A 23,421-nucleotide genomic window follows, 5' to 3' on the forward strand; every position below is an offset into this window, starting at 1 on the left:
TTGATACATAACACCCTTGGCCTTCATTGTAGGTTTATTATATACATGTTCACAACCCCCACCCCAGTTTTTGTTTGGTGCTCATAGCTATGGTGGTTCCCAATGCTGCTATTCTCTCACTCAAAGAAGCATCTTTGCTTACAAATCTACCAAATGCAGCCTCTTCTAATTTCTTGTCTGCAACATGTCTCTTGTCAAGATCAGAATGTGTGTTGTATGCTATGTCATGGTCTCTACAAGCAGCATCTAGAGGATTAACACCAGGATCCCCTCTGTTTAATCTATGATCCAATTTTGTACCGGGACCACAATACTGATAGCCTGGAATGTGTAGTTCAAATGGCAACTTGTTTATAATGTCATTAACAAGCCCCCGACCCTCAGAGACATTCCAAAATTTAGGTGGTAGAGTATTAATAATTTTTATGAGATATCCAATCCCCTTAGGGTCATTCACTATAAAATTAGACAATTTGGTGCTTATCATGTCCATAATTCCAACCTTTTCATTGTAAAAATTGTGGTTGCCAGCATTTTCCTCCCCAGCTATCACCAATAACCTATCTACAAGTTTCCTGACATCATCAACCCACACAAATTCTTTAGGCAGGGTGTTGTATTGTTTGATTCCACTACCTGTCTTGATCTGTGACCATATGGGCTTGATTAAGTTGTTATATTTTGCCCCACTGCTAGACTTGACCCTTTTTTGTGTGGGATCATTGTTCTGGTATAGAGCATCTGATTTTATTAATATTTCTTTGTAATGCTCATAATCTTGATCTGTATAGCTGCCAGGCCTTTTCCTAGTCATCAGTTCCCACAACCCAGGTGTGCCGGGGTACTTAACAAAACCACCTTTTTCTCCGAGACGAGATTCTGAATAAACAATCAGATCATCCCCCATAAAAGTTACTCTGAAATTGCCAATTCTATGTATGATGCTCCCGTCAAGCTCTGTGTCGGCATATAACCCAAACACCTCATCTTTGTTGTCTTTAGGTGTAGTTAAATATTTTTGAGCAAGAAGACCCAATTCAATAGGATCCTGAGTAGCTTCAATTCTTCGAGGAGCAACAGGACTAGGTGTATGAATACTGGAAAGTGGGGTGAATGGATAATCTAATATGTTCCTTGCAGCTACAGGTACAAGCTCCGTGATCAAATCTTGATTCTGCTCTGTAACAGTTTTGATATTCTTACCTAAATTATTAATAGCATCAATTACAGGCTGTTCTGTTTGTTTGTGTTTTTCATAAATTCCCCGGTTCTCTGATTTCCATCCCTTAAATCTTTTTACAAGATAATCTCTTAACTTAAGATCATCAATGACTGGTCGTTTCATGGTTATTTATATATGTTTCAACGTCTAGAAAATCGTTGATTTTATTTCTGTATTTGCCAGTATTAGGTGTTCTTGTCATATCAATTGTGACAAACCCATAACTGTCCTGGTTCCAGCACCTGCTGCAAAACTTGGAAAAATCATTGTAGCTCAAGTCCCCACCTACATATTCATCATGTATGTGTTTGAGGTTGGTATGATCTTGATGAAACACACATATAAAATTGCTGTTGTCTCGGATCAGCTGCTTCGGTATTTTAGAAAAAGTCTGTGCCAGGTAGAAGCAATCAATGTTTTTGTGTCGGCCCTGTGTAAAGAAATTTCTAACCTTGTTTTGATTATCCAGTATAACATCATCAAACACAACAACAGAATTATCGAGACATTCGTGAAGTGGCTTAACATCTGGTTCAAAAGTAGCAATATCCAATCCATCATATAGCTTCATCAGCTGCTGATATTTTAATTGTTCCAAGCTCTTAGAGAAGACATACAAGTGCCTGTTTTTCCAGTCTAACCAGTTGGGGGCTAATAAAAAATTATCAACCATTAGTGTAGTTTTACCACAAGCTGATGGCCCAACAATAAGACACCTAATATTTTCAGGCAGCAACTTGCCATTTCTCTTATTCTGCTGTTCAGGTTCTGGCAGCCTCTTTATAACATCCCAGGTGCTCATATTATCACTTTGTCTGCATCGATCCAGCTGTTTTCCGGATGACCCAGCCATTTGACAAGTAACTTGTTGCCTTTTCTGCGGATGATTTTTTCTATGAGATATGTGTCAGGCTGTTTAGTTTTGCTGAGCTCTTGTTCATAGAACCTGCCTTTGAGAATTTCTCCTCGGTGATCTTTTATTATATATGAGTTAAGGGTCCCGGGTTTAACTTGAACCACTGTAAATAATTCTGTACTCCAGTTTCTCGTAAAGCCTCTCTTGAATAAGTGCTTATATTTACTGATTCTTACTTGATCACCCACCCTGTATTTGGCCCTTCTTGTTGTTGCCTGGTATCTAGGATAATAAACAGTGCTGATCAATTTTTGCTCATCAGATGAAGTTACTTCAGAGGGTTTCATGTTGATTGTGGAATGGACCGAGTTGTTATATTTATGTAAAAGTTCTGGAAGAATATTAATCCATTTATAATTACCTTGGAGGGTAAATTGTTTATACATAAGATTTTTTAAGGTTCTGTTGAATCTCTCTACAATTGAGGCTTTGAGATCACTGTAACTCGAGTAATGTTTTATTGCCTGGCTTTTAATAAATTGTTGGAACACTGAATTATAAAATTCTTTGCCATTATCTGTTTGCAAATAGCGCGGTGATCTTCCACTCTGATTGATGATTGTCCTGATGGCTTCTGTAACACATTTTCCAGTTTTGGATTTGAGTGGCACAGCCCAGGCAAATTTTGAAAATGTATCTATTGCAGTGAGTAGATACTTGTAGCCCTTGTTGATTTTGTCTAAGTTTTTCAACTGTCCACTTGACAACTCAATCAAGTCGCTCTGCCATAAATCATCTATGCCTTTTGTGACTACTGGCAGTCTCTTAAAATGATGTCTGGCTTGTCTGTGTAATTCATCAACGATAATTTGTCTAGACATGGTATGAAAACAAGAATATTGCAACTATGGGGTGTTCAGCAGCTGATACTACAGGATTTTCTAAATATAATTTGTCCCCTATTTGTATTTTAAATTCCAAAGTGCCATCATCTTCAGAATAGGCTGTTTCTAATGTATTGGGATCTGTAAAATCCTCTAACTCTACACTAGTGATTTTCACTTTGTTGTCAGCATTTGTTATTGATAAGGTAGGGTAGTGGTGTGCCTGTGGCTGATGCCAATATTTGATCTTGATTGGTCTCAATGTGCCCCCAACAAAAAACTGGTAATAAAATTGTGCAGGGGACAGCATATATATTTTGCCACCTGGTGTAAATGGAGAATCATATTCTTTGTTGGGGATGCTGTACAATTCAAGAATTACTGTATGTTTTGGATTCTCGATTATGCCTGTTATTTCCTTTTCTGCTGTGAGCAATCTGCTTGTTACAGATTCAAGGTGCTCGTTGATGGTCCTAACAACATCATCGTGGCCTGGCTTAATTTTTATGTCTACAATAAGTTTCTTGTATTGTTGCACAATTTCTTGAAGCTGGGTGGCAAAAACAGACAGAGCATTTGCTTGATTGGATTCCATGGTTCCTAGCTGTTGCTTGATATTAGCTACAATTTGTTGCAAATTTTCAACAACTGCCAATTTTGAATTTTGAGCAGTAAGATCATGGACCTGTCTTCTGATATCCTCAAACAGGGCATGCAGTTCATTAATATGTTGATTGGTTGGTAGAGTGGCCACTGTCTGAGTGAGTTGTTTGATCTCTGTCTGGATATTCTTGATATCTTCTGATTTCAATATCCTATTCACTGCCCTCTTAATATTTTTAAGTTCCTGTGATGTGGGAAGATTTGATACTGTATTTTGCAAATATTCAAGTGCCAATTTCACATTGTTTAATTCAGATGCATCAGCCACATTTTGCATAGCATTTTGGAGCAGGGCTATATCTGCCTGAGAGGGTGTTGATTGTTGTAAAATTTCAAGCTTTGTTTGGATATCATCGATCAAGTGATGAAAATGAGATAGTTCAGATTCAGTGTTGAGGTTTTCAAGCTTTGTGATTTGGTGCTGGACACTGACAAGTGTATCTACAATACCGGGCAATCTGGATTCTTGTACATTTGCCAAATCACTTTGCACTGCTGCTATTGTACCTTCAAGATGGGTTATGGTACTTTGAATTTTTCCAAAATCTTCATATGTTTCAAGTTGCAGCTTGATGTTTGCAACACTCCGAGTTATTGCATTCAAAGCATCAGAAGATGGCAAGTTGTTCATAAAATTTTCAAGTGTCTCAATTTTTTCTTTAACCTCGGCTATGGCATTGTTCAAGGGGTCCAGATTAGGTATTTGGAGTAATTGAATCTGTTCTTTTAGAGTGGAAATCACTAGATCAAAATCTTCTTGTGATTTTATGCTTTTGACAATTGTTTGGAGCTGTGCCTGGACATTATTTATCTGCTCTTCCAATTGCTGTTTCAATTGCTCAGAGTTGTTAGCCTGGGTCTTAAATTTGGCTTGAAGAGCTGCTACAGCTTCTTCTAAACTTTGAAAATTATCTAATGTTGCCAGATCAGTATATTTCTGAAGCAACAGTTTGAGTTCGGAATCAATTTTAAGAAGAGGGTCCATGCATTGTGATTGCAAATTTGTAATTTCTAATTGAAGACTGGCATTCAGTGTGGTTTGTAAAGCTTGTAAATCACTTCTTAATTTCTTGACTCTGACATCAAGCATCAGAATCTCATCACTGTGATCTTCATGTCTTGTATGGCCAAATATATCATTAGGCATTTTGTTTTAGTGGTTATTTATTATAGAGTATCTGATTCTTAATTCTATAAAAAAGGGTATAAGCTTGTCATATGACCCAGGGACCTCAATATATAAGCAGTCACCAGCAGAAACAGTATATACAGTGCCAGAAATCATGTTTGAGTGCTTAATTCTATAAATATTTCTCCCTACTGAAATCTTGACATCACCCTCAGGGGTTGTAATAAATTGCAATTGCCCACCTACAGGTAATTGGTAATGATTTAAATTATTGTTAAATATGTACAATGTTTTGCCTGTTTCTTCATCATTATCTGTAAATATGCTGTTCAGATGAATAATTAACAAGCCACTCAGTTTAGACATTACAGATTGTAAATCAGAAGAGGGTTGTGGTGTGGGCAGGTCCATAATACCTTGTTTTTTGAACCCAAATAAGTTCATAGGCATGTTTATTTATTTCAAATCATGCTCTGTAATTGGGCATTGTTTCCCACTTTTCAAATCACAATGCCCCCAAGGTAAAGTATGTATGTCACATGATAAAATACATCTCTTGTCATCATGTGGGTCCAGGGCCACTTTTCTTACAATATTGCTAGTCAGCAAGTGATTCTCACTCTGAATTCTATTTTCTGATGTTCTAATTGAACTCTGTGATTTGATGCAATTTTTATAATCTTCAAATTGGAGATCTTTTTCCACAGTAACTCTGCCAACGCCCTTGGCCTTTTTGACAACAGCACTACATGTTTTAAAACTGTACACCTTGGCACTTAACCCAGCAAATTCCACAATAACATCACCAAGTGTCTCATCTTTTAACTTGCCAGGCACCTTTTTGTTGTGGGGTTGAACTAATGTATGTTCACTGGTATCAAAGTATTGAAACAATTCAGGCTGTGACATATCTTGATAAACATCTTCTGTTTGAATATCAAGAATAAAACTATCCGTGTCCATGTACAATAATTTTACACGATCACCATAAAAAGGTTTCAGCACATCATAATACAATGTTAACATATGTAATTTGGACAATTCCAATATCACAGCCCCTACATAAATAGGTTTATCAAATTTGATCTTTGTTTTCATCATGTTGAAAAGTGCCATGTGCTCATCATAAATTCTTCTATAATTGAAGTTGGGCTTTGCAACCAATTTTTTGCTCCGGCTGGGGTCAGTAATTATTTTAACATCGGTATGTTTTCTGACATTTTCAATAGTTTTGCCATATACAGAATTAACCATCAATTTAAACAAGCCCTTATCAAATTCGCTCTTTGCAGATGTTCGAAGCTCTGTATTTGTGTCAATGTATGGTTTCAACCATCTTGAGTGCCTGAACCTTAAGACTTTGCTAACTTTGGTCACTTGGACACCATGTTTCATCAAGAACTGGAGGTTTTTATAATATATGACATAACCCTGTTTCGGCTCCAGAGTCATCATGAGCTTCTTCTGTTTAGAGCCAGGTGAGCACTGAACCTCGGGAATTGGGGGCAGATCAGAAAATTTATTGTGCAAATGGTCTGGAATTGTCAGATCAACCTCTAAGAAGAGTCCATATTCACTGTCATCAAAATTCTGAAGATCTTCAATATTGAAATCTTCAACCCACTCAAGCTCTGCATATGGCAATTTATCCATCATGGCGTGACCATAGAGGTTGTTTGCATCCACATAAAGTATATAATTTGATGGCCGTGCTGGATCATAATTGGGAATATATTTGTTATTTGCTCTGGCATATCTCTGGGAACATTGCACCATCCCTCCTCTTATACATTTCTCCATAAACAGATACATATCTTGATCGTGGATCAGATCCAATTGCTTTTTGGTATTGAAAAACATTGCAGACCATGCTAGGCCCGGGGCACTGAAAAAATACACTGGGTCCAGTCCATAATTTTGCATGGAAGATTTTCTGAATGCTTGCAATATATCAGCTAAGAGGGTTACATCAAGTTTCAAATATGCCATGTGATAATCACCAAATGTCTTGCATTTTAAACTGTTCCACATCAATTTGGCATGGTGATAATCTTCATCAGTGATTCCAGATCCTCTGATTTTGCTGTAAAATGCTTCTTGTGGTGGCAGAGAACACTCATCAAATTTAGAAAAATCTGTAACATAGTCATATGGATATACACCCTTCCGCCTAATTAATTTCAGGTCCAGATTTGGAAACAATGCACGTGTGATTTTCAAGTCATCATCAGATAATTGAGAGGCCAGTGTAGCCAGGCTAGCAGGTAAAAATCTGTAAGAATCAAGAAATCTTATGTGAATAGGAACACCTTCAACTTTAATTATCTTGCTAATAGATATATATTTTTCATCATTTTCAGCTAAAATATTTAAATTCTGCTTGTCAAACCCCTCGTACCTGATCAGATGATGGAAATCATAATTGGATGCTCCATGGCAAAATATGGGGACAAATCTTGGTCTCTTGATCTTAATATTACAGCTATTACACAGGGCCTGTTTATATCGACCATCTGTATGAGAATGGTGATGAACCTTAATATTTGTATCTGAAAATTCACAATCACATATCGGGCATTTTTTTGCATTGTTGAAATCCTCAATCTGTTTCTCTGTTAAAGGCAACATAGGTTTTGATATTAATAAGATGTTAGATGCTATGTCACGGCACACATTTTCTATTATATGTGCAAATATTTTGATGGCATTTGGTCCCTTGTATGAATATTCTTTAATAACAACACCATCCCGTATAACCACACAACAAAAGCTGGAAGGCTCATGTTGCTGGTATGGCGTACTTGAAGATTCTTCGGGATCTGGGCTACAGAATGCAAGAGGTTTGAGGTTCGATTCGAAATCACAGACAATATATGCTGGGTGTTCCAACAAGGCTTCATACTTTTTGAATTTGCAATTTTCACTTGGATTGGGCATCACCATATGAACAGGTTTATGGTTGCCACAGTATTTCAGATGCTCAATTAACTTGTTTTTAGCAATTTCTGCATTTTTTTCACGAGCCCCATTTACCATTTTTCTACCATCAATTACAGTTAAGCATCTTCTGCACAACTTGAATATGTTTTTATATTTATCTAGTTGTGTTCTCACTAAAGCTTGAAGATTATGTATCAGAGTGTAATGGTATGTATCATCTCCTTCAATTAAGAGCAGATCAATCGGAATTGCAGATTCATCATCAATCGTACTGATTCTGAGAGGTGCTATCGGGCAATTGCCAGTGGAACAAATAAATACATTAATAGATAATTGTTTGCCATTGATGTGCCTGGCCCTTTTTTCAAATTTATCAATATTCTGAACTGACATTGGATATTCCAAACCCTCCATTACATCGTCAAAATCATGTTCATGCTGTTTGTAATAAGTTATTCTCTCAGGATTCCTTGAAACTGGAAACAAAGCAGCTAATATACACCACAGAAAACATTTCTGGTCGGTATTTTCTATATTAACCACGGCTCTTCTGTTTTTGATATTTGCAGGTAATGGCACATATGTAGATCCTTGTAATGGAGTGAATTCAGAAATATTAACATATAACTTGTGTGGAGATCCGCATAGGCTCCATCCGGACTCTTTTGCTGCAAATTCAGAGTGTTTGATATTCAGTTGATTTATCAAGCTGCTTATTATTGTGTCTGAATTTGCATTTGAATATACAGGTACAGTTTCTGTTATGTGGGGCTGTGTAAATTTTGTGCCATTTGGTTTCTTATATTGTACAAACAATTTGAGGGAGAGCTTATAAGAGCCATTTTGTGCATTAAGAATTGCCTGCAGATTAGGATTTATACTGTTCAAGAAATTCTCAATGCCACATCTTGGCTCTGATACAAACGGGTAATCTCTTAATTGTCCGTTAAAACTGCTACGGATAGGTTCATAGCGTGGCTGTTTTGCTGCTCTGGCATTAAGAGGTGCTTCGTGCCTTCTTTTCAGACCAGATGTAGATGGTTGTGCAGAGCAAGTATCTTTATGTTTATATGTGAAATATTGCAGGCTGTATTTTCTATTGCATTTGGGGCAAATTTTTGTGGGAGTTCTGCTTTTGTCTGGATTACAAATTTTTTGATGCTTGGCCCAATTGGGGCTGGATATATTCTTATTGCACTGATTACAATATTTTTGATTCGGCATTTTTGTTGTTGTTTATTATATACAATTTCTTGGGATTCAATTCAAAATTCTATACTGGATAAAAATATCAGTTGGGTTCAACACTGTCCTTTGTGTGTGAGTGTGTGTGTATGTATATATACACTTAATATTTTTGGCTTTGGTATTTATATACAATTTCTTGGGATTCAATTCAAAACTCTATACTGGATCAGTTGAGTTCGGCACTGTGCTTTGTGTGTGTGAGTGTGTGTGTATACACTTAATATTTTTGCTGTTGTTTATTATATACAATTTCCTGGGGTTCAAATCATAACTCTATGCTGGATCAGATGGGTTCAGCACTGTGCTTTGTATGTGTATGTATATATGACCTTACTTGGGCTATTCCGCCAAATTATATGCTTCAAGTCCCCTATACTTTGGCGGAGCCTGTTCAGGTTCTATCCCCCGCGATGTAGTTTCCACTGCCAATCCAGCAATGGTGAAGAATCTGCACTGTACCCTGGCCTATATAGATTTACAGAGCCAATAGAAGCACTGTGGGGGGTGTATTCAGAAACATGAGCTATTCTCTAACATTTTTGCCAAGTACTTTCTTCTGAGCACACCTCCTGTTTTTCTGCTGAGCGTACATGCAATTCCCTACCGCAGCGCCTCCCCGCTGAGGCGAGCGGAATTGTCTGGAACTAATCAATTTTGTAAAGGATCGCTGCTCCAAATATTGATCGACACGCCGGTGCTGGGCTCGAAATGAGCTGCTCGCAGTGCTGTTGCTTCAAGTGCCGCTCCGCGGGAATAGAACTGTGCACCGTGCGGAAAGTATCGATCCCACCGCTTTGAGCCCGTCATGCGCACATATTGTTCAAGTATTGATCTTATATTCTCTCGGTGCTTGATTTTATATATGAACAGATTACAACAAAGAAACTGAATGTAACAAATGCAAAATATCCCAGTTTCGATTCAATCCATTTATCCGGATTGAAGAAACCAGCAATTCACATATCCCCATACTGCTCTATGTTTGTCCTATTATTTCACTAATAGGCAATGTTCTTCGTAGAGTCCTAATAGGCAATGTTCTTGAAGAGGCCTAATAGAACAACATACAGCGGTATGAGAAATATGTAAATTAAAGATATTTTAGTAATATACGACGTCTTAAGAAAGGCATTTTCAGCTCCAAAGTACTTTGTTTATTGCTTATTACCACTCCCTATTACTGGCAAAAGAAGTTAAAAATATTGACATAATGAAAAAAATGGAGTTGTTCTCAAGTATTCACCGAGTTCAAACATTGGCTCATAGATGACTCTGTTGTCACAGAGCAGTTCTAGAAGAATTATATTATCTTAATACTAGATATGCAAATTGAACCTGGTGTCCAATTAAACTTAAACCAGAAATAAATATGTGCGTGTGTGCGTGTGTGTGTGTGTGGGAGTGGGTAGGGGTGGGGGTAGGGGTGGGTATGCATCTTGGCTTAGTTTTAAGTACTGTGTTCAAAATAAAAATATAATAGCTGGTAGCTATATCCAAGTCCTATTATAATTTTTGTTTCTGCATTCTGTCACTAATTTTGATCCTAGGACAGTAATATTTTATGGGGTGACTCTGCATGGCCCCCAGAGCAACATACTAAAATTTTGAAAAAATCGATTGTTTTATTTTTGCTATTTTCACTAATTTTGATCCTAGGCCAGTAATATTTTATGGGGTAACTCAGCATAGCCCCCTGAGCAACATACTCAAATTTTGAAAAAATCAATAATTTTTTGGATTTTGATTATCTCTGGAACCATGAATCCTAGAGACATGGGGTTTGTTGCTTTGGCCTGGGCATGGCAAGATGCAACTTTTTGGTCTCTATAAATTTTTTAAAATTTCTTGTTGTTCTCTAGATCGTGAATAACTTACCCAATTTTCAAGATAGAGACATGGGAGTTGTTTATTTCAATTCTGGATGAGATTTAGAAGTTTTTTAAAAAATCGATAATTTTTTGGATTTGAGATTTTTCAAAAGCTATCAGTACTAGATACTTGAAATTTTGTAGGCATATTTTAGACATGATTCTCTACATTTTATGTCTCTATAATTTTCCTGATATATGCAATACTTAAGCTGTAAATGTCCAATTTTTATAAATAGAATTTTCTGAAAAATGCAATATTAACAAAATTTTGAAATCTATACATGCTAGGGCACTATAACAGTTACTATACTTAAGATATCATACAATATCAAGAGGTGCATATTTTTGACAGGATTATAGACATCAATCTCACAGAAGTGCCTTTTGTAAGCATAGCCTCATCAATCTGAGGGGGTCATACTTTCTCATGGAATCCATGAGAGCATTTTTACAAAAATCTTGAATTAGACAAGATTCCACACTTGAGCAACAAGCTCATATGCTCATGTTAAACTTGTTTTAAGTATAGCAAATCTGCTTGAGAGGGGGTTCATACTTTCTTGAGTTTATAGTAGTACCAATTATACTACTTCCAATGTGCTCATTTCGTTCCGTTCCTTTATAACGTTAATATCTACCATAATACATTTTGTTACGTTCCTTGTAACGTCAATCTGTAACATATTGCATTTCGTTACGTTACATGGGTACCAGCAGCTGAACCATACTCTTCCTCCTACAAAATGGAACGTACCGTCTAACGCAAATTGGGTACGTTACGACTCCCTGCTTAAAATTGCCAAAAAATAATCTTTATAAAATGCATTTATGACCTAATACATGCAAGAAAATGCCTATAAACGTAAAAAAAATGACCTAAAAATTCTGAAAGATTTGTAAAACAAATTTATAAACTACCAAGAAAAATTCAAATTTCAAATTGCCGGACACTGTGGCCGAGTGGTTATCACATCGCGCTGCGACGCCTAGGGTCCTGGGTTCGGATCCCGCTCGGGCTTGGTTGTTTGTGAATGTCTATTCAATTCCATCATTTCATCACTAATCCCCATCTTCGCAAATTAGCCAAGAGGCACAATACGCGAAGTAAAATAAACTAAATCAATAAATCAATCAATCAAATTAAAAATTAACGTTAGAGTATATATCATATGTTCATTGCGTATGGTAGTACAAGTAAGAAAGTTCACTTTTTGTCATCTTTTACACCTTAAGTACTGAGTTGCAGTACACAACTAAAACCATATGCACTTTTCAAAAGTGGATGATTGTCGTTTTCGGACAAGAGAGCCTCCTTGTACACGGAAAATTTTCTCTCGACTTCCACCGACACAAGAGGAGCGTACTTGAAATGAACAATATCACTTGCTGTTATGTCACTTTAAATTCCATAGAGTAAAAATTGCTTCCCTGACAAAATGTCCGATACAGAGCTCAAAACTTTGTACCTCTTGTTTTTTAACAATAGTTCGTCTGGCAACAATATACTATTTACTGATAGGGGGGAAATCACATTGTTTGAGCTGAATTGTTACACAACAGCTTGTGTCAACAACACTGCACAGAATTTCTTTGTTTCTTCAAACACAGTCGTTCAGAACTGCGCTGAAGGCAATGAGACGAGAGTCGGGAGCCTCTCTCCTTCAAAGGGTTGCATTTGCATGTAAAATGTCTTTTTTTTCACCAAAATGTAGAAAAATGCATAAAATGACTTTTAAAAGGCCGAAAAATAACTTCAACGGTTTAAAAAGTTTAAAAAAATGACATTTACTCCAGAAAGGGTACAAAAATGCCCTAACAAAGGCATCCCAATTAATTCACTTACTTGTAAAACACGTTTCTATCTACTTATGCAATGTTTCTGCCTTACCAAAAAAGAAATGCATTTGCATCAAAATCCTAGCCCTACTCATGACCTTCAGATGAATTTTTATCTGTGGAGGATGACCTGAACTTGCTTGGAGTTAGGCGCTGGATGAGAAAGGCAGTGGAGGGAGATGGATGGCAAATGATTTTGAGGGCGATCATGGTCTGTAATGGGTTGTAGCCCCCAGGAAAAGAATAATAATAATCTGCTTTATGTAGGTATATACCTATATTTAGAATGGAACTTGTTGTTTTAACAGGACAGTTGTCAAAACGTGATTGATATTCAGCTATAAATATATGTTGCAAACTCTGAACAAACTATGAGTTAGTATTTAATCTTCCTTCTTATGATCTACTAAAAATGTATACAAAGCTCCTGTTATTTGTAATAGAATTCTTACTATGTTGTTCGTCAGCATATAATTACAAAATGAAACATTTACTTTTTAAGATTAAAATGTTATGTTATGTACTCGTGACATATGGTATTAACTATCAAGTGGCCAGGTACAATGTTATATTTTATGATTTAGTGTGCTTTAGAAAACGTGGAAGAACTGAACTTACAAATTTTCAATTGTTTACTTTCATTATTAAATTAGTATAAATATCGTCACAATGATAGAAAAACTTGTGCTAAAGTTATAAAGAATACTTAGAGATTATAATGTTAAAATTTTATCTTCGTATACCTAATAGTTTCTAAAAAAAAAAAGGAACACGAAGTTAAGACAATTAGGGCAACATTGTCCAGATAGGCAATTGAAACTCCTCTTAATGCACCTTCAAATAACTGTGCACACCTATGATTGAGAGCGAAGTGGTAGTGTTACTTGTCACCTAGGTGTAAACAACCTTTCTCGCATGACACTCGTCGTAAATAGCCTATGTATTTTCTTACTTGGTCAAATATTTCGAATATTAAGAACTGTACATTATACTGCATACATTTAGAACTGTTCTTGTCAAAGAAATACCCATGTTGTACACGAGTTTCGAAACAGCAAGTATTTGCCGTTTGGAAACACATTACACGAAGTACTGACGTTATCTACATGGAATGGATGATATTCAATGTGACGTCAGCGGCGCAGAGCATGAAGGGAAATCTGGCCGAAACGCATGTGGTCCGGCACACAGACCGGCAAGCGTGAATCGAGGCAAACGCTGCCTGCATGAAAATGACCCAGTGTTGAACACTTCTAATTGCATTATTGTATAGTTTCAAATTAAGTTTCCTTTTGGTTAATGAATGCGTTGTGTGAGTGTGTGTGTGTGTTGTGTGTACGCCATTGTTTATGTATTAACTGTGAGAGAACATCATACCTTCATACAGTTTCGTCGGTGGTTAAGACGGCGCGATTTTTCCATTCCGGATGTAATATGAATCGTATTTGAATGGCAAGTACTGTGATTATGGCTAGCGTTATATGCATTTTATGCTACTCCTTACATCGTGATGCCTTTCAACCCGTGTGATTGCTGTACGATATTTAATAATGTTCACAAAAAAAGAAGTTGAAACGTCGTTTATCAATCAGTGCATGCCTTCGCAGTATGCATATATTTGTTAACACTTTTCATTATATCTTCTATGCCTGTCTCAAAACAAATTCAAAAAGTGATAATTTATATGTTACTGCCTTAAAGAAAATTGTTCACAATTTTGCACTTCGGAACATAACTATATCATTTTCACGAGACCGATTTTTTTTTAAATTTCACTTTACGATCAAATGGACTAGTACCGTTAAAAATGTGCCCCCACCGGGAATGGAATTTTGGGTTCTTCGATTACAAGGGACAGCATTAGCCGCTACGGTATCGGATAGGCCCGATTATTTCCATGAGAAACAGGCTTCCTAGCCCTGTATTTTTTTCGGATGTTAATACGAGAACGTTGTTTTGTGACAAATAACATCTCTTTAGATGCTCTGGTCATTGTTACGACACTGAGCAAAATGCAAAGGACTACATTTAGCATATAATCGTCATATTTGTACCTTGAACCACTCCCACATAAATTGTAAGCGCCATGCTTATCAAGTATGTTTACAACACGCTCCGAAACTGTTGCCGGAATCATGGCAGAGGGCGTGACTTCAGGAAATGAATTGTGGAGGAAGTTGCTCGCTGAATATCATCCATTAGAAATAGTAAAACTTACATTTCATCATATGTTATACCCAACCTCTTCTTGAATGATCTGACTGTTTCATTTGTGAATGTTAGTGAGCTAATCTCCTGTGAATAAATGAGCTCCTTGCAATTTGGTATACACGACTTGAAAACTGAAACAGATAGAAAACAAAAATTTAGAGAATTCAAATTAATTAATTAATAATCATCTCTAAACAGTAGTTAAGTATAGTAATATGACATAAATATATTTTTGGTTTGGATCGCACTCAGTAATCATTCGATAAAAGGCTAAATTGTAATTACTTGTAATTTCGATTATGTCTCATATAGGAATTGGCATTAGTCCCGTGTTAGTTGGATCGACAGTTCCTATTTCACGGATTCCATACCCGGTGGAGGCACATAGTGGTTAGGAACCCACTTTAAACTATAAGTCCAGTCCCGATTAGCCTATCTGTGCATAAAGTGGACTTTAAAAATAACTCAAAACTTAAAACTCAGTTTCTATTTCACCCGTTGGAGGCGCTAGTGAATATGTTTAGTAATTATTTTGTCTGTTAGGAAAACATATCTATTTCTTGGTAGCGCATATAAAGTCCACTTTGAAAACTTACATAATAATTGATATATAAATTAATAATATACCTATTTATTTCAGAATTCGTGCTATATTTTGTAACAAAATGCCTATTACAATTTATGAATATAGTACAAAACCTAATGTGACAATTTTATGAAATTTTGACAATTAGATTAAACCGTAAGGCATTTATATTAACAATATGAATTAAGATTATTATTCATGAAAGATTTACTGTATTTTAATTATTTAAAGATATGATATAACTTACATGAACGATCACTTAGAAATTTGACACCAACTTTTTTCTGAAGGCAGGGCAAATCTTCGGAGACACACATTCGGGGTTCTGAAATATAATGTTAATGAACTAATTACAAAGAAACAATGACCTACTTCTCTTCTATTCTCGTACATTACTATTTCAAGCAAAAAGTAAATTTCATTGATACGCAAATTCACCTGCTTATAAATCAATTCTCTTGTAACGTGAACACCTGTAACATGTTTCAAATTGCCTTTAGAAACTAGTTTTAAATTATAAGCTAGATCAAACAAAATTCATGAACATTCATAAGCTTTACATTTTAACTAAACTTGTAACCCTTTGAGATTACACAGAACATTTTCAGATATATAATATAAAAAGCGACGTGTTCATAATTGAAGATAGACATCTTGGTGGTTTCATAGATGCAAGTTGACACAAATATGGCACTGGAACTGATGTGGTTATGTGAAGCTTCTCTCAGATTAGAACGAATACTTAACATTTTATTAATTCCGTTTACTGTTTGATACTGTTTTTACTGCATGTCACTACATTGTTACGTACCCAATAGAACCAAGTAATGTAAATAGTTTGCCAGAGAGGAATAGAGATGGCAGCACCAGGCTTGAAAAATTAAGAATTAACATATTATATGTTTCATTTGATTTGATTTAGTTTTATTTTACTTCGCGTTTTGTGCATCTTGGCTAATTTGCGAAGATGGGGATGAGTGATGAAATGATGAAATTGATGAATGGACATTCACAAGCAACCAAGCCCGACCGGGATTCGAACCCGGGACCCTTGGCGTCGCAGCGCGATGTGCTAACCACTTTTTTTATTATTATTATTTATTTGAAACTATTACATATTTGTGTGCATGTTATACATTTTTGGTCATTATAAAGTTAACATTACATTTAGGAAATTTGCATATAACATATCTCTTTTACAACGAGGGATCATTTGGTATTCCTGGTGCAGGTGATTGATAAATTGGGTGTGAAAATCTTGTTGCCTATATATGGATACAAAAAGGGCATATTGGCCTAAGAGCCATTGTACACTGTGGCGTTTTGTTCTTGGATAATATGCAAAGGAAGGATACAAAAGAATATCTACTGAAATGTTGCGTTCTGATGTACGACAAATTGTACTCACAAGTTTTTTGATATATAACCATGATTTTTGGATTATTTGACATTCACTAAACTTATGCACTAAATTATCTTGTACATCACATGTAGCACATATTGGAGTATTTACTAATTTTATCTCATAAAGTTTTACTCCAGTAATGAATATTTGGTGTACAATTATATACCACGCTGATCTGACTCTTAACGTAAGGTGGCGGGCCTGTATATTATTCCATACTTCCCGCCAATTGACTCTTGGATTCCGATCTACAATTTTACACTGTTTTTGTGATAGTAAACACATTCTTCTATATATTTTTGACGTCTCTTGCGTTGGAAGGATAGGAGATTGTATTAAAGCGTAACTGATATCCACTATTGTATTCTTAAAATACCATAATCTGTCTGGAAGTCTTGTAACATCAATGGGGACCTCCAATTGAATGTTGTCCAAGGCGTGTCTCAGAACTTTACTAGTGAGGCTGTTAGGGTGTTGAATCAGTGTCGTTACATCAGCTTGAATACGTAGAGCCTGGCTTTTATATTCCACGTTTACAAGGTTCATTCCCCCTTCTGCATAGGGTAAACAAAGCGTTGCGTGATTTACACGCAAGATTTGACCGTTCCAGACAAACCAGTTCACAGCACTCTTGAGCTTAAAAATATCCAGTTGCCGCAACGGGAGGATTTTTGCTACATACCACACCTTGGAGAGAGCGTACACCTGTACAAACGTCACTCTTGACTGTATACTAAGTATTCGAAATTTATTCATTTGTAGAACTGCTTTAACACCATTTATCATTCTGTCATAGTTTAACTGGATCATTCGTTGAAGGGAGCGCGCGAAAATTATTCCAAGTATTTTTATCGATGGAACAACATGAAATTCTCCGCTCTGAGGGTAAGTTATATCCGGGTTTAAATGCGTAAGAGTTGATTTTTTCTGATTTACTGTGAGCCCTGAAAGGGGACCAAATTCCTGTAATACTTTAGACGTTGCAGCAATATCAGACTGCGTATTTATTAATACATTGACATCATCAGCATAGGCCAACACCTTTGTGTTTATAGATTGTATGGTGATGCCTTGTACTTGCTTTTCTAATACAGAAAGGAGGGGTCTCAATGAGATACAGAACGCTATCATCGATATTGGGTCACCTTGTCTTACTCCCTTGTGAATAGAAAGTTCTCTTCTCATAAATCCATTTATTTGTATTTTGGATGTTGCGTTACTATAAAGGCTTTTAAATGCTGACAAAAAATGTACATGTATACTGTACTTTTAAAACACATTAAATATGTAATCATGGTGTACCGAGTCAAATGCTCGTTCAAAATCTATTGCTAATATAGCATTATCATGGTTATTGCTATTGACTCTATAACAGGTAAGCACTTCACGAAGCGTTTGTAAGACATTTGTAATTTTCTTGTTCATACCAGAAACATATTGTGTATCTCCAACTAGTTTTTCTACATAGGGCATAAGTCTGCCTAGCATACAGCGAGAGAATATTTTATAATCAGTACATAAGAGGGTAACGGGTCTATATTGACCAACTTCAGTGGGTTTCACACATTTTGGTATTAAAACTATAATCCCTGTCTTTGAGGATTTTCCCATTTTATACCTTCGGAACACTGCATTTATCCATTCAGTTAGTGTTTTTCCCATCAACGTCCAAAATGTTTGGTAGAGTTTGTTTAGTATCCCATCCAGACCAGGTGCAGAAAACGGCTTCCCCGACTTAACCGCACGGAATACTTCTTCGCTTGTGTAGTCGTTATTTAATTGCTCACGTTCCTCATCGTCAAGGACCTCGGACAAGGATTCCAAGTTATACGTCAAATCTACATTATGTGTTATTGGTTGGGAAAATTGATTCTCAAAATAGTTGTAAAATCTGTTACGTATTTCCGGGGCTGTTTTTTATTTTAATTTCAGAATTATCGTTTATTTCGCTAATAAATTGTCTTTTCGCATTGTGTCTTTCTTGCAGCACATGGCTTATAGATACAACCTCTTCTTTATCAAAGTGGGGGAGTCTGCTGCGAATTTTTACACCTTGTCGTCTTTCAGCTGTCATCCTCAGCAGTACAGCTTGTACACGTTTTACCTCTGTGTGCACTTGTTTCCCTTCAGTGGCTTCGTGAATAAGTTCACGCAGCACACGGTAATAAAAATTATATTTATTATTCCAGTCACTAGAAAGTTCCTTACAATAACTAAGACAAAACCGTTTTATGCCCGGTTTAAGAATTTCATCCCACCAGCGAATTATATCACTTTGTCTGGTACGGTGTGCTTCCCATACATTCAATTGGTCCTGAAAGGTTCGTTGGAAATTTGCATCTGTAAGGATAGAAGCATTTAATTTCCAGTAGCCATACCCTCTAGGTACTATTGGTATATCCACATTTATCGCCATGATTGCGGCACTATGGTCTGAAAAACAGGTGATTTGTTGGCGTAAATGTGGTGTTACATAAAATCGATCTAAACGGGAAGCACAATTATTACGAATGTACGTGTACCCTTTCTGTCCAAAATATTTGTCATTCCATACATCTGTAAAATTAAATCCATTTACTAATTTTTGCAAAGAATTGGAGGTATTAAAGCCAGGTCTTTGGTCCTGCGGATGCAGGACACAATTGAAATCGCCCGCGCAAATTATATGTTCTCTTGTACCCTGCATTTCAGTAGCGACATCCGTCGCAAAAAACGCATCCCTCTGTTTCCTAAATTGTGTCCCTGAAGGTGCATATAAATTATATACCCAAACATTAGCTATTTTTGCTGAGATAATTCTACCATTGGTATGGCACATCACATTTGTAATCGGTACGGTGTTACGTACTAACAGGGCTGTTCCTGTCGCTTGAAAGGTCGCATTATTATAGACTAATATGTTTGGGGGGAGGTTAAATGCTGTTATTCCACATTCTTGAAGAAGTGCTATATCTAAAGATGATTGTAGGAAAAAATCTCCTAGCGCCTCCTGTTTAGTAAAAGATCGCATTTTGTTAATATTGATTGTAGCTAAACGGAGAGTAGTCATCATATATACAATTAACAGAAATTTAAGAACTAGGGTTACCCAACACTGTGAATTATACATTTTGCCCAGACGACACTAATATTCGTACACTGGTTTTCCACTCACTTCCATGCACACGAAACGTAAACCTTGCATATGTGCACGGTACCTCGTGCAAACACGTGACCAAGCATCATATACCTTTACTCATTTTACACATGCTATTTTTGACTTTCATTTTTACTTGCACCCACACATTCACGAGACACACTAGGGGAAACACTGAATTTGGATCCGATCACAGGTTGAAAATCAACACTCGGGGCCAAATTTGTCACACTTTGGGATCTGGTTATACGCACTGGGGAGGGTGCTATTGCCTGCTGCTTCACATTCTTCTTGTGGTGGGGGTTAGGTGCCACATTTTGTTGTACTTTTTTCTTCTTCAACTGCTTCTGTTCCTGGAGTCTCTTCACATTTGATTTTATTTTGGCATTGTCTTTCGTTCCTGTTGTGTTTTCACCAAACTGAACCTTGGTTTGTTGATCTTCCAGTGTATGGGATCCTCCTGCTTCGTACATGTCAGTCTCCATTTCACGATTACTCGTAGTGTCTGACTCGCGCATCTCTTGATCAGTTGTTTCCAGACTGTCAGTCACGAAAACGTTATCCCGTACATCACTGTGGAGGTTGTCTAAAGATGCCACCTCTTCCGCCCACGAATTGCTGTGGATAGACACAGGTAGAGGTGTTTCCTTGGTAGGGTCTAGTTGGTGTTCTGAAACATCAGCATTTTCGGCTCTATTTGCAGATTTTTATCGCGTTCATTGTTCACATATTTTTCTTGCAACTGCATTGGAATTGGCAACACTGTAAATTGTGTGTCAGCCTTTATCTCCGTCTCATGCGCTGAACGTTGGCTAGGTGGTCTATGTACCTTTGCTGCATATGACTGCTTAGGCTGGATTTCTACAGGAGTAGCACATGCTCCAATATTATCTTGCATCACTCGCTCCCCCATAGCCCCACGTCTTTGTGGACAAAACCGTGCTGTGTGTTGAGTGTCTTCACATATTTTACAGGTAGGTTTCTGTCCATAATATGTTACCCAATATTGCATGCCCTGTATTGATACATAGTACGGGATTGGCTTATTCAGAACCATTCTCACCAACTTAATGCCTTTACGAGTTTTATAAATATGCTCATCCGAATATCGCTCGTCCACCGGAGGGGTCTTAATTTCACCATACTGCGCAAGCACTGTACGGATATGGCTATCGGTTATTTCCATTGGTATAACATGTAGTCTCACTAGTGTAGTTGTCCTATCAGCCCAATCTAATCTAATTTCATGTTCATCATCCTCATCACAATACACTAACTTCCCTTCAAATTTATTCATTAACTGTTCGCCTAATAGACGCGTCACTAGCTTAATATATACGCACTTACGGTATTGGTCCAGTTCAATACTTAATACCTGGTCTTCAGTCAAGGCAAGAGTAACCCGTATCCAACGATGAAGCATCAGCGATGATGGGCACTTCTTCACACTTGAAAACCATAACTTTAGCGTATTTACACGACGGAATTCCATTTTCCTTCAATTTAACAACTTTACGTAACTTGAAAATTTACGCGTTTCGCGTCGTCTAGCACGCCAGAGTCCCGACGACTCACCGGTTCACGAGCAGAGGCACGGCGATGTTGCTCGCACGGGCACTTCCGCTGAACTCCAACCACTAGGCCACAGGGTCGGGCCATTTTATATGTGAATAACTTTATAAGTAAGAACAAAGCAAATTGAAAAGATGAAGAACAATAGAATTTATTATAAGAAGACAAAGAGTAAATATAAAGGAAATAAATTAATGTAATATACTTTATAAATCAAACTAGTGATCATATGTAAAGTGATCAGAAAACTAAAGAAGTCAAAGCACTGCTACAAATTTGTGTCTGAACAGATCTTGAATCTGCCTGATTCAAGATTCTGTCGTAGAAAAGCGAAAAGAAGGAAACCAAGAAGAAAGTCTATATCCAAATCACCCACAAAGAAGGAAGTCCAGATCCAGTCTGTACATCAAGAAGGAAGTCCAGGTCCAGATCCAGGTTGTACATTAAGAAGGAAGTCCAGGTGTAGATTGTCCATTAAGAAGAAAAGCCAGATAGAAGAATACTCAAATCGAGAAAACAAATATTAAAAAACATATTGAGATGAAAATTGACTCTGAATGAAAATTACAGAAGAATGTAGCTTATCATGTAAATATTCTGATTCCATATATCCTGTGTTCGAATAATATATTCGTTTAAACGTCTCCATTGGAAGGCATCCTGTCTGGTTTCGTTGTTTACAAAGAACCCTACCCTGTAGATATTCTACAGAGCATTCCCTGACGGCTGCAAAATGCCCGGCATCAGCGCTTATATTTCCCAGTGAACGGGTCAGTGACAGTCGCTAGAGTCGGCTACTGAAATTACAGTTTTCAAATTGTGTACTAACCTTGACTACAGAAGATGTTGAAAGTAATGTCCCTCTGCTGCAACACATTCCTGGCATCTCCGAAGGAAATGGGCATTTACACGTGGAAGTTCGTCTACTGTAATTCTCCTGATTTCTCTTACAATACTCTCTTTTAACTCACGGATGGTGTGCGGATTGTCTTTGTATACTTTATTTCCCCATTTTTCTTTCCACTTTTATTCAGAACTGACCCAGTTACTCTAAACTTTTTTACGAGGTTTAACATAGTGGTCCTATGTGGAACGGGAACACCAGGAAATTTCTTTGCAAAACGTCGTCGCAGTTCTCCACAATTCCTCTTTCCAAAGTATCACTCGACAAGATAAATCCTTTGTTGTAATGTAAACTTTTGTGGTGTCATATTAAGCCACAATCTTCAACACACGGACACGATGCAACACAACTTCCGAGGGAGGATTATACTGGCGTCAGTCTGAAACGTCAACAGAAGGGGAAAGAGAAGAAAGGCAGGGAGAGCGAAAAAACAGACTAGCGAGTGACAGTCGCGGACCCGTTCACCATGAAAGACAAGCTCTGATGCCGGGCCGCTTGCCTCCGAGTCTCGTTGCGAATGTCAGGGAATGCTTTAGCTGAGGTTTAAAATTGAGATTTATGTACCTTGCACCTTGCATACAACCTTAGTGACAATGAAGTTCGACCAGTCACAAATATAGGAGTGCGTTGTGAAAGAAGGAGAACACATGCATATGCTGAACATATTTTATTCAGCAGGCTACATGGAACAAAGGAAAACATAAATTTCCTCTGCAACGCAGCAGTGTATGGTGTCCACACAAAATAAAACATTTTCGTCCATCTACACGTGACATTGAAGTTCGACCACTGTTAGAGGGGATGCTGTTTACCATGGTGTGACGCCGCCCCGTTGGCGAATAACTGTGGCAATGCGTCGTGGCATGCTGCGGACGAGTCGTTCAAGGTATTCCACATCGATGCGGTGCCATTCCTCCTGCAGGCAGGCGATAAGAGCAGCCACTGTCGTGGGTCCCCT

Source organism: Lepisma saccharinum, chromosome 18 (assembly GCF_977018435.1).
Source record: "Lepisma saccharinum chromosome 18, izLepSacc3.1, whole genome shotgun sequence".
In the NCBI taxonomy this organism is placed as follows: domain Eukaryota; kingdom Metazoa; phylum Arthropoda; class Insecta; order Zygentoma; family Lepismatidae; genus Lepisma; species Lepisma saccharinum.